This window comes from Neovison vison, chromosome 8 (assembly GCF_020171115.1).
Source record: "Neovison vison isolate M4711 chromosome 8, ASM_NN_V1, whole genome shotgun sequence".
NCBI classification, from domain to species: Eukaryota; Metazoa; Chordata; class Mammalia; order Carnivora; family Mustelidae; genus Neogale; species Neogale vison.
Window position 1 is genome coordinate 50,632,908 of NC_058098.1, and position 5,256 is coordinate 50,638,163.

Genomic DNA, 5,256 nt, shown 5'->3' on the forward strand with positions numbered 1-5,256 from the left:
ATCTATGAAAAACCCACCACAAATATCATTCTCAATGGAGAAAAACTGAAAGCTTTTCCACTAAGGTCAGGAACACGGCAGGGATGTCCATTATCACCACTGCTATTCAACATAGTACTAGAAGTCCTAGCCTCAGCAATCAGACAACAAAAGGAAATTAAAGGCATCCAAATCGGCAAAGAAGAAGTCAAATTATCACTCTTCACAGATGATATGATACTCTATGTGGAAAACCCAAAAGACTCCACCCCAAAACTGCTAGAACTGATACAGGAATTCAGTAAAGTGTCAGGATATAAGATCAATGCACAGAAATCAGTTGCATTTCTCTACACCAACAACAAGACAGAAGAAAGAGAAATTAAGGAGTCAATCCCATTTACAATTGCACCGCAAACCATAAGATACCTAGGAATAAACCTAACCAAAGAGGCACAGAATCTATACTCAGAAAACTATAAAGTACTCATGAAAGAAATTGAGAAAGACACAAAGAAATGGAAAAATATTCCATGCTCCTGGATTAGAAGAATAAATATTGTGAAAATGTCCATGCTACCTAAAGCAATCTACACATTTAATGCAATTCCTATCAAAGTACCATCCATCTTTTTCAAAGAAATGGAACAAATAATTTTAAAATTTATATGGAACCAGAAAAGACCTCGAATAGCCAAAGGGATATTGAAAAACAAATCCAAAGTTGGTGGCATCACAATTCCGGACTTCAAGCTTTATTACAAAGCTGTCATCTTCAAGACAGCATGGTACTGGCACAAAGAAAGACACATAGACCAATGGAACAGAATAGAGAGCCCAAAAATAGACCCTCAACTCTATGGTCAACTAATCTTCGACAAAGCAGGAAAGAATGTCCAATGGAAAAAAGACAGCCTCTTTAATAAATGGTGTTGGGAAAATTGGACAGCCACGTGCAGAAAAATGAAATTGGACCATTTCCTTACACCACACACAAAAATAGATTCAAAATGGATTAAGGACCTCAATGTGAGAAAGGAATCCATCAAAATCCTTGAGGAGAACACAGGCAGCAACCTTTTCAACATCAGCCGCAGCAACATCTTCCTAGGAACATCGCCAAAGGCAAGGGAAGCAAAGGCAAAAATGAATTTTGGGGATTTCATCAAGATCAAAAGCTTTTGCACAGCAAAGGAAACAGTTAACAAAACCAAAAGACAACTGACAGAATGGGAGAAGATATTTGCATACGACATATCAGATAAAGGACTAGTGTCCAAAATCTATAAAGAACTTAACATACTCAACACCCAAAGAACAAATAATCCAATCTTGAAATGGGCAGAGGACATGAACAGACGTTTCTGCAAAGAAGACATCCAGATGGCCAACAGACACATGAAACAGTGCTCCATATCACTCGGCATCAGGGAAATACAAATCAAAACCACAATGAGATATCACCTCACACCAGTCAGAATGGCTAAAATCAACAAGTCAGGAAATGACAGATGCTGGTGAGGATGCGGAGAAAGGGGAACCCTCCTAAACTGTTGGGAATGCAAGCTGGTGTAACCACTCTGGAAAACAGCATGGAGGTTCCTCAAAATGTTGAAAATAGAACTGCCCTATGACCCAGCAATTGCACTACTGGGAATTTACCCTAAAGATACAAACGTAGTGATCCAAAGGGGCACGTGCACCCGAATGTTTATAGCAGCAATGTCCACAATAGCCAAACTATGGAAAGAACCTAGATGTCCATCAACAGATGAATGGATCAAGAAGATGTGGTATATATACACAATGGATACTATGCAGCCTTCAAAAGAAATGAAATCTTTCCATTTGCGACAACATGGATGGAACTAGAGCATATCATGCTTAGCGAAATAAGTCAAGCGGAGAAAGACAAATATCATATGATCTCCCTGATATGAGGAAGTAGTGATGCAACATGGGGGCTTAAGTGGGTAGGAGAAGAATCCATGAAACAAGATGGGATAGGGAGGGAAACAAACCATAAGTGACTCTTAATCTCATGAAACAAACTGTGGGTTGCTGGGGGTAGGGGGGTTGGGAGAAGGGGGGTAGGGTTATGGACATTGGGGAGGGTATGTGCTTTTGGGTAAATTGGAAGGGGATATGAACCATGAGAGACTATGGACTCTGAAAAACAATCTGAGGGGTTTGAAGAGGCAGGGGGTTGGGAGGTTGGGGTACCAGGTGGTGGGTATTATAGAGGGCACAGCTTGCATGGAGCACTGGGTGTGGTGAAAAAATAATGAATACTGTTTTTCTGCAAATAAATAAATTGGAAAAAAAAAAGAAAGGATGAATACCCAACTTTTGTAGCAACATGGACGGGACTGGAAGAGATCATGTGAATGAAGTAAGTCAAGCAGAGAGAGTCAATTATCATATGGTTTCACTTATTTGTGGAGCATAACAAATAGCATGGATGACACGGGGAGTTAGAGAGGAGAAGGGAGTTGGGGTAAATTGGAAGGGGAGGTGAACCATGAGAGACTATGGACTCTGAAAAACATTCTGAGGGTTTTGAAAGGGCGGGGGTGGGAGGTCAGGGTACCAGGTGGTGGGTATTATAGAGGGCACAGATTGCATGGAGCACTGGGTGTGGTGCAAAAATAATGAATACTGTTATGCTGAAAAAAAAATAATTAAAAAAAGAACATGGAATATGAGAGATAAAAAAAAGATAATTTGTACTCTTGGTCTCATATGTGTCACATAAATGTTAATTTTTTTCTTATGAAAATAAAGAAATCAAACTCAGGAAAAATATTTTTTTAAAAAATCAATCCCAGTTATTTCCTTCAATTGTTTTCTTAAATTATAAATTCTAAGCCAACTGTTTTGGAGAAACATTTAACATATTTATAATTACATATACTGTATTGAACATTTAAAATTGGTAGATGATTTTCTCTTATATTATGTGCTCTGTCACATTAGTGATGCTGTGGAAACAAGCTTCATCATGAAGGATGAATGGACTTATGAGTTTAAAGTTATTTTCTTTACTCTTGCCTACTAATGTAGGAAAATCAGTGAATGCAATGGGTTTAAAAAACAAAAACAAAACAAACAAACAAACAAAAAAAACCAAAAAGTCAAATTTAAGAGAGTTAACTGAATATTTATGACAAAATTATCTCCATAAAGATGTTGAATCTTTCTGTCCATTTTCTAGAGATAGGATTTACTCATGTACCCATCTCCAACCAAACCATAACTGATGGTGTATAATATGGATAATAAAGTCAATACTTCAGGCAACCATTTGTCTTGATAAGACAACAGTATGCTTAGGAACCCCATTATAAGAGCTCATTCTTATCCCCTACACATTGATCTGCATGTTGTTGATCTTTCTTCACAGTATTTTAATGGACAATACTCAGTGTTGGAACAATGCCATGTTCTGCCAATAGCCACATTTAAATATTAGTTTGGACTATGGTCCTTTAAAACAAACTACCTGTTAAGAATCTGTCCCACCACTTAAAGTGATGTAGCTGTGAGAAAACAATTTCCCAACTTAGTTTCTTTCCTTGAGAAGTGGATTTTTAGATGATTTGTTTTGGAGATTTGATTGATTTTGTAAATCAAGTGAGATAATACATGGAAAATGTTTATAAAGACAGAAACTATGTCATTGCCAGTCATTAACATTTATTATTATTAGGAGTCTATTATCATGAAATAAATGAATACATTATTATTCCATTCTTGTTAATCTGCCATATTCCAGGATTTGTTGTTTATTCCAGATCAGAGATGGTGAGATATGGATGTAACAAACCAAACAACAGTGGCACAGTTCATTTTTCTTGGGTTTTCTGGTGTTTTCTGTCTGAGGCTCACATTGTTTGTTATATTTCTCACTGTGTATCTGCTCTCTCTCATGGGAAACACTCTCATCATTTTCATTGTACTCATGAACATCACACTCCAAACACCCATGTACATTTTCTTAGGAAATTGTCATTCCTGGAGATATGGTATATCACATCTACAGTGCCAAAATTGCTGGCAACCTGCATTTCAAATGTTGTCACCATCTCTGTTTCTGGTTTTTTAACCCAGTACTACTTCTTTTTCTCCCTGGGAGCTACAGAGTGCATCCTGCCGGGTGTGATGACCTATGACTGGTACCTGGCCATCTGCAGCCCTTTAAGGTATTCACTTCTCATGAGCCTTCAGATGTGCCCTGGATCTTGGATTGGAAGTTTCATTGCCCTTCTCCCACCAACCATACTCATCTCCCATCTAAACTTTTGTGGTCCCCAGAAGATCAACCATTTCTTTTGTGACTCAGACCCCATTTTTAAACTCTTCTGCTCAGATACTTTTTTGGTGGAGACTTTAGGCTATACATGTACCTCTATCGTGATTCTAAGTTCTTTCCTTCTACTATGTCTTCCTATGGATACATTGTAGTCACAATAATCAGGCTGTCTTCCCAAAAGGCTCAGAATAAAACCTTCTCTACCTGTGCCTCCCTCCTCACTGTGGTCACCATTTATTATGCCACCATTATCTTTGCCTATGTTCACCCTCCAGCCAAACACAACTTCACCTTTGGTAAAGTGATCTCAGTGTTCTATTGTGTTGTCATTCCACTGGTAAATCCTCTCATATACACCCTGAGAAGCAAAGATGTAAAGAAAGCTTTCAGAAAAGTTCTAGAAAGAAATAGACTGATTTTGACACGAAACTTGCAGAAGATTTGAGGGATACTCTAAAATAATCAATTTAGAATGGATTCCTAAACCACATTTGCAAGTGGTAAATATTGAAAATTTATTTAAAAAGTTTCAGACCAATATCACTGATGAATATGGATGCTAAGATTCTCAACAAGATCCTAGCCAACAGGATCCAACAGCACATTAAAAAGATTATCCATCATGATCAGGTGGGATTCATCCCTGGGCTACAAGGATGGTTCAACATTCGCAAATCAATCAATGTGATAGAACAAATTAATATGAGAAGAGAGAAGAACCACATGGTCCTCTCAATTGATGCAGAAAAAGCATTTGACAAAATCCAACATCCGTTCCTGATTAAAACGCTTCAAAGTATAGGGATAGAGGGAACATTCCTGAACCTCATCAAATCTATCTATGAAAGACCCACAGCAAATATCATCCTCAATGGGAAAAAGCTTGCAGCCTTCCCATTGAGATCAGGAACAAGACAAGGATGCCCACTTTCACCCCTCTTGTTCAACATAGTATTAGAAGTCCT

General features: G+C 38.0%; 1 pseudogene; it reads left to right on the forward strand.

Moving 5' to 3' along the window:
- The first annotated feature begins 3,790 nt into the window (after positions 1–3,790).
- LOC122915660 lies at positions 3,791–4,736 on the forward strand (annotated as a pseudogene).
- Positions 4,737–5,256: the final 520 nt, after the last annotated feature.